We start from the raw sequence: 7,647 nt of genomic DNA on the forward strand, positions 1-7,647 counted from the left end.
ACACACACACACACACACACACACACACACACACACACACACACACATATGCAAAGGAAAAAAGTCCTAGGAGTCTTGGTGATACAAGCTTGTAATCATAGCTAGGGCAGTGAGATCAAAGTTAAGGTCTGCTCAGGCTGTGAGTGAGTTCAAGGTCAGCCTGGGCAAGTTAGCAATGCTCTGTTTGAAAACAGAAAGTTAAAAGGGGGCCCAGGAAGGTAACCCAAGCTTTTCCAGCACTCTTAAAGCAGAGGAAGGACAACTCTTTCAGTCTGAGGACAGCCTGGTCTACATAGTAATTCCCAAGCCAGTCGGGATTATCGACTGGAGTTTGTGTGGGGAGTGGGTGGTGGTAGTGGGGGTGGTGTTAAAAAAAATTAGATACGATGCTGATGAGATGGCTCTGCAGGTTATGGCACCTGATACAGGCCCGATGACCTGAGCTTGATGCCAGGGACCCACATGGTAGAAGAAAAGAAACTGAATCTCCCAAAATGCCTTCTGACCTCATGAGCTCCGTGATGCTCATACATACATGTGTCTAAATATACATGTGCACCTTCATACTCAACCTCTCTCTCTCTCTCTCTCTCTCTCTCTCTCTCTCTCTGTGTGTGTGTGTGTGTGTGTGTGCGTGTGTGTGTGTGTCTCGCTCTTGCTCCCTAAATGTAATACAAACTTAAATTAGAAGCTGGAGAGATGGCTCAGGGGTTAGGAGCATACGCTGCTCTTGCAGAGGACCTGAGTTCGATTCCCAGCATCCACATCAGGATCTCACAGCCACCTGTAATTCTAGCTGTGGAGGAATGTGATGCCTCTGGCCTCCATGGGCACCTGCACACACATGCATGTAACTAAAGATAAAATAAGTCTTTAAATTAAAAGGTTAGGATATAGCTCACTGGTAGAGTGAATGCCTATCATAAGCAAGGCCTTGGGTTCAATTCCCAGTAGAGAAAGAAAGGAAAAAGGGATCTGGGGGATTTGTTTTATATACAAAACATCATCAACCTTCTTTGAGGCTGGAGGGAGCATAGGGAATACGTTTTCATCATAGTCTCCTTATATGTTGCTGAAAGGTTCTTGTTTTGTTTTGCTTTGTTTTTCGAGACAGGGTTTCTCCGTGTAGTCCTGGCTATCCTGGAACTCACTCTGTAGACTAGGCTGGCCTCAGACTCATAAAGATCCATCTGCCTCTGCCTCCAGAGTGCTGGGATTAAAACTGCTCAGTTCTGAAAGGTTTTATAGTGAACACAAGTCTTCTTAGTTTACATGTTAGCATATTTACATAAAAGTGAAGAATTTAAAGCATAAACTCTAAGGAAGCAAAACACAAAAGAAAACGAATTCGACCCAGTACTTGAACTAGTCTGTTAAGTGTCCGACTAGGAGCCACCTTCACAGAGAGTAGCTAGTCACTGTCTCAGTCATGGCCATAGTCACAGTCATGGGTCTCCAGCCTGTCCCCACCCCGCAGCTTGATGCTCTCCCATGTCCTGGAGTTTGAGGGCAATGAACCTCTTCCCTAAGCTCGCTGCAAGGGTGACTCACCCCATCGTGCTTTGAGGCTAGGGGGAAACCCCATTACTTGGTTTTTTAAACTGAGCATTTCAAGAAGGATTCTGAAGGACTGACTGCATCTCATGGAGGGGGCGACATAAGACAAAGCTGTGACTCTGGCCCAGGGCCCAAGTTCTATGCAAAGTGACTTGATTTTGGCCTGAATCAGCCTCTGCTTATAAAACCAGGGCAAAGGTCTGACAGTGGCTTCTCTGCATGGTGCTGTCTTCTGAGCATCAAAGGTGAGGGCTAAGCTGCTCACTTGCCTCCTGTCACTCAAGTGCAGACAGGTCCAGCAGCCTCTCTGCTACGGCCTGTGAGAAGACCTTCAACAGAGCCTGGGTCACCCTCTGGATTCTGAGGAGACCAGTGGTTCTGGCTGAGAAACAATTCACACATGAATGCTTGAGGCTGTTGACTGGGCCCCAGGCTGGGTCCCTTGTGCCACAGAGGGGCAAGAATATGGACTAAGGGCTGGAAAGATGGCTCAGTGGTTAAGAGTACTGACCACTCTTCCAGAGGTCCTGAGTTCAATTCCAGCAACCATATGGTGGCTCACAACCATCTGTAATAGGATCCAATGTCCTCCTCTGGTGTGTCTGAAGACAGCTACAGTGTACTCATCATATATATAAAATAAATAAATAAAAAATCTGGGTGGTGGTGGCGCACGCCTTTAATCCCAGCACTTGGGAGGCAGAGGCAGGCGGATTTCTGAGTTCAAGGCCAGCCTGGTCTACAGAGTGAGTTCCAGGACAGCCGGGGCTATACAGAGAAACCCTATCTCGAAAAACCAAAATAAATAAATAAAAATTAAAAAAAATAAAAAAATAAAATCTTAAAACAAAAAGAAAGAATGTGGACTGAGAGGTGGCTGAGAAAACAGTAAGACCTCACAGCTCGGAGTGTGTGGCTGTCAGCCATTTCACATCAGAAGACCATTTCACTAGTATCCAAGGTAGCTGAGGAGAGGAATCCCTGAGCCCCAGTCTTGAACAAAGTAACCACCAGAGTAACACAGAGAGGCCTGTGTAGACTCAGAGATGAAGCAGCAAGATCAAGAGCTACACAGACTGTGGGACACACAGCTATAAGCAGGGTCAGCCTGGGCTACTTGGTACCTGTGATACAACCCATATGTCCCCGGGGACCTTTTGGAACTCAAGGTTAATCTACATTCTGGTGAAGAGCCCCTGAAGAGGTGGTGAAAGCCACAACTCTGAAAGTTAAAATCATCTGGAGATCACCCCACCCCTCACCCCTAAAAAACCAAACCAACTAAACAAACGGAAAACACCTGATGCTCAAGGGTCCGCTCTCAGAAACTTTTTTTTCTTTAACTGGTACAAAGGCGAAATGGGAACACCAGCTATTTTTAAAAATCTCCCTCCCTCTCAGTGGTTAAAAGCACTGACTGCTCTTCCAGATGTTCTGAGTTCAATTCCCAGCAACCACATGGTGGCTCACAACCATCTGTAATGGCATCAGATGCCCTCTTCTGGTGTGTCTGAAGACAGCAAAGGTGTACTCATATACATAAAATAAATAACTATATCTTAAAAGAAGAAGAGGAGGAGGAGGAGGAAGAAGAAGATAATCTGAGACAGGCATGGTGGGACACACCCATAACTCAGCCCTGGAAGGACTGTGGTGGTTCAAATGAAACGTCCTCCATAAGTCTCACGCATTTGAATAATCAGTCCCCAGTTGGTGGCTGTTTGCAGAGGATTAGGAAATATTGCTTTACTGTGGAAAGTAAATCACTGAAAGTGTGCTCTGAGGTTCCTAAAGTCTCACACCGTTTTGAGTTAGCTCTTTCTGCTTCCTGTCTGCGGTTTGAGATGTGAGCCCTCAACTGGTTCTCCAGCCAACTGCCACATGCTACTTGCAACCTCTGGTTTGCTGTATTGGACTCTAACCCTTTGGAACCATTAGCTCCAAATAAACTCTTTCTTCCATACGTTGCCACAGTCATGATGTTTTATCAAAGCGATAGAAAAATCACCAGTACAGAAGGCTGAGGCAAAAAGATCGCAGGATAAGGCCAATCTACGTGGTGAAACACTGTCTCATAATCAAAGAGGCAAAGAAACGGAGTGCAGAGTGCTGGAAAGATGGCTCAGCAGTTAAGAGCATTTGCTGCTCTTCCAGAGGACTCAGGTTTGATTCCCAGCACCCACATGGGAGTTCACAATCATCTGTAACTCCAGTTTCAGGGGATCCAATCCTCTTCTCTGGTCTCTATGACTGCCAGGCACGAGTGTGGTACATAGACACACATGCAGGCAAACATCCATACGCATAAAAGTTTCCAATAAATGAAAGGAAGAGAGAAAAAAGAAACGTGATGGGGAGAACAGAACCCCACACTTCCTCAATGCTAACAATGTAAGACCTGCCATGAAACTTACAGCGCAAGGCCGCGGCCAGGATTCTGTAGTCTGTCAGTCTCATGCGGACATCAGAGGGAAGGGTCACTAAGAAACCTGTGCACAGCATGCAGGATTTCCTACCGCATGAAATGTCTTTCTGAAATGTCACCTTGTGCAAACAATACCCCCAAGGTTGGGACCTCTTGGGCAGAGGAGTTCAGATTCCTTTTAGATTCAGATCCAGAATCAAGGCCGGAGGGCAGAAGGATCTGGGCCATGTCAATCAGAAAGAAAACTGAAATGCTGCTTCCAAAGTTACACCCCAGCTGACACTCCACCTCACCAAATCCAGACTGTTCCCCTAGACCTGAGGCAGACGTACAGGAGGGCTGTCCCGTGGAGTTTATCGTCTTAGCTTTACAACATACACAGTGAAGACTTTTTTCCCTCTCTATCTCCCCTCCTCCTCCTTCTTTCTCAGCCTTATCTATGTTTGTCATTTTGTTTACGTACGAAGACTTTATTTTTCCCCCCTCTGTCACTCTCTACTCTTTACATGAAGTTCCTCTGATGAACTCCCAGTTGAGTTCAATTCCAGGAAAAAATTTGTTCTGAAAGTTCATTTGTATGCTTTCTGTTGTCCCCAGTCCAAAACTATGCAATCTAGTGCATTTTTGTTTGTTCCTAAGCTGCCAGAAAACTGGAAGCCAAGTTCATTGTCCAAGTGCTGCAATCTGCTCCATTCAGGCCATTCAAAATGTCCCCCCTCTTCTGCTCTCTCCTGCTGAACGTCTCTGGGTCTGGTTTAGCTTAAGTAACCTCATCCTGTGCCCACACCCATCACCCTTACCTACTTCTTGATCTCCAGACTCCATCCATTTCTCCTGCCTCACCGCTGCCACGGCACCGGGCTGCAAAGCCTGAGTCTCACTGGCCTCATGACCAGAGTGAGCTTTCTAAAACACAAAGCTGGTTGTCATTCCTGCCTTGAGGAACTCCTCTTTCCACATTCCACCTTGCCCTGCCTTGCTCAGACAGACAGACAGACAGATGCATACACAAGGGAAATGTCAGGGAGAGTGGTAGAAGCTCTGACTCTGACTCCCTGCTGTCGACACATGGATTCTCCCCCATGCCTGCCTCTCTCCTCCTCCGGTGACTTTATATCTGCTGTCTCCTCTGTCCCAGACAACCTTCCCTGCACTTTCACGGTGAAGTGACTCCCAGGGCATCCACAGGCACGTCCCCTTTGAATTCTCCTGGTTCTACAGCATACAGCATGAGAATAGCCAGGCCAGACTAGAATGATAGCTTCTGGTAGCTTTTTAACCACTATGTCCCCACTCATCAGCATATAGAGTCATTTATATGAGCGAAGTAATGTCCAGGCCGGTGCATTCTTCCAGAATGAACATCCAGACAGGAAACTCTCTTCCTTACCTTACAGTCTCTGAGGTATGGCAAGATGGCTCAACAGGTTTGCTGCCAAGCCTGATGTCCTGCAGGTTCAATCCTGCCCACCCACACGGTGGGAAAGCAGAACTGACTCCTACAAATTGTCTTCCGATCTACACACATGACTGCTAGCACATACACAATAAATAAAAATGCAACAAAATTATTTTAATTAAAAAAATAATAATCTCGTGCTGGAGAGATGGCTCAGCGGTTAAGAGCACTGACTGCTCTTCCAGAGGTCCTAAGTTCAATTCCCAGCAACCACACGGTGGCTCACAACCATCCAATGCCCTCTTCTGGTGTGTCTGAAGTCAGTGACAATGTACTCACATACATGAAATAAATAAATAAACCTTTTTTTAAAAAATAGTCTCAGAGCTGGAGACATAGCTTAGTTGGTAGAGAGCTTGCAGGAAGCCCCAGGTTTGATCCCTAGCGTCTCATAAAGGTTTGTGCCATGCTCCTGTAATTAATTCTAGTGTTTTGGAGGTAGACTCAGCGGCTGGAGAAAGGGCTCATCAGCTAAGAGCACTGGCTGCTCTTCCAGAGGACCTGGGTTCAATTTCTAGCACTCACATGGCAGCTCACAACTGTGTGTAACTAACTCCAACCCAAGAGGATGGGCATCAGAGCCTCTGTGGGTACCACAAAGAACATGGTGTACAGACATACATTCAGGAAAACTCATAAGGATATATTAAACTTTAAAAACTTAATTCAGGGGCTGGAGAGATGGCTCAGTGGTTAAGAGCACTGACTGCACTTCCAGAGGTCCTGAGTTCAAATCCCAGCAACCACATGGTGGCTCACAACCATCTGTAATGAGATCTGATGCCCTCTTCTGAAGACAGCTACAGTGTATTCATATATAATAAATAAATAAATAAATAAATCTTTAAAAACTTAATTCAAAATCAAGTTCAAGGTCTGTTTAAGCTACCTAAGACCCTGTCTCAAACAAACAAACAAACAAACCAGTCCCTGAACTGAGCCTGACTGTGCCTACCAGTAATCCTGAATTTAGAGAGTTAAGGCAAAAGGGAGGACTGTAAGTTTGAGGCCAGCCTGAGTCACACACTGAGACCCTGTCTCAAATAAATAAACAACAGTCTGTTTCTGTTTGTTCTCAGCTTCCTCTCAGAATCCACTTCTCTCCGGTGTGGGCCATCCCCTAAACAGTCTATTCAACTCTTCAGGTGTTTGATACTGAAGGCTTTTCTACAGTAACCACAGCAGGTGCAAGTGCTTCATAACAAATTACTGTAAAGTGCCTATTATAACACTGTTACCACACCCCACAATTACCTGTCTTCGGGGGCGCTTTAGTCACAACCCTGAAAGCCACCAGAGCACTGGGCCAGACGTCAGCCTGTTCCTTCTTCAGCAGATTGGTTAAATCAGGGTCTTCACACTTTCCTAGTTCCAATCCAGGGCCAAGGAAGGCACTCCTTAGCTTCCTGTCTCTGCTCCCCACTACAGGATTCCAGGCGCTGAGCTCAGTGGTCTGACTCCATATCTCGGTGACTCTCCTACACAAGACTATATCCTGTGTTGTTAAGAGACTTACCCTGGGCTCCATCTACTCCCAACTCCATCCTTGGGGGAAAAGTGGGAGAAGTAAACTTCCACGTACCCCACTTTCCAACACTGCAAATCCTGACTAGAGCCGTCTGGACTCCCCAACCCCGGCGTACACACTCGGTCTCACACGCGCGTACTCACTCACAGGCGCCCGGGAGCTCCGGCACAGCGCAGGGCCCGGCTCTGCCCCGGTTTCTGCAAGTTTCTTCGGCCCTGAAGTTAGCCAGACCCGGGAAAGAGCTGTGGATCGCTCCCTGCGCGGGTCCCCAGGGCCCCGCTGAAGCGTCCCCAGCGTCGCCTGCGAGGAGCCCCGGCTCACGCCTGCAAAGTTTCCTCGTCGCCCCCCGCGCCCTCTCCCGGGTCTCTCCCGAGCTCGCCCCGCACTCGGGCGCCCGGCCCTACCTCTCCACGGGCGGCGGCTCCGCGGGTTCTGGGGCGCAACTCGCGGTCGCCCGGGGCGGAGGCGGCGGGGGCCTGGGGCGCCATGGCCCGATGCCCTCCGCGCCTTTGTCCGCGCGGCCTCCCCCGGCCGCCGCGAGCCCCTCTGGTCCCCGCCGCGCGCGCTCCCGTCCGGTCCCCGCTGCCTCCCGCCTCGGAGGCGCGCTGCGTCCCCTCCGGCCTCCCGCGCGCGCGGCCCCTTCCTCCGCCTTGGGCTGCGCCGCGACCGTCTGCAGTG

The 7,647-nt window shown here is 48.5% G+C and overlaps 1 protein-coding gene across 2 annotated transcripts in view; it reads right to left on the reverse strand.

Annotated features, from left to right (window-relative positions):
* The window catches only part of Dennd2a (DENN domain containing 2A), an 87,688-nt gene extending 80,265 nt beyond the window's left edge, over nucleotides 1-7,423 (reverse strand). The window contains exon 1 of one of the 2 annotated variants that reach the window (XM_028768429.1): nucleotides 7,374-7,423. The gene's annotated coding sequence lies outside the window, so the exon portion shown is untranslated. Of the gene's footprint in view, nucleotides 1-7,116; nucleotides 7,216-7,373 lie in introns of those variants that run through there. The other variant, XM_028768430.1, reaches the window with a different exon arrangement.
* Between the last annotated feature and the right edge of the window lie 224 nt (nucleotides 7,424-7,647).

This window comes from Grammomys surdaster, unplaced genomic scaffold (genome assembly GCF_004785775.1).
Source record: "Grammomys surdaster isolate TR1022 unplaced genomic scaffold, NIH_TR_1.0 186, whole genome shotgun sequence".
Classification (NCBI taxonomy): Eukaryota; Metazoa; Chordata; class Mammalia; order Rodentia; family Muridae; genus Grammomys; species Grammomys surdaster.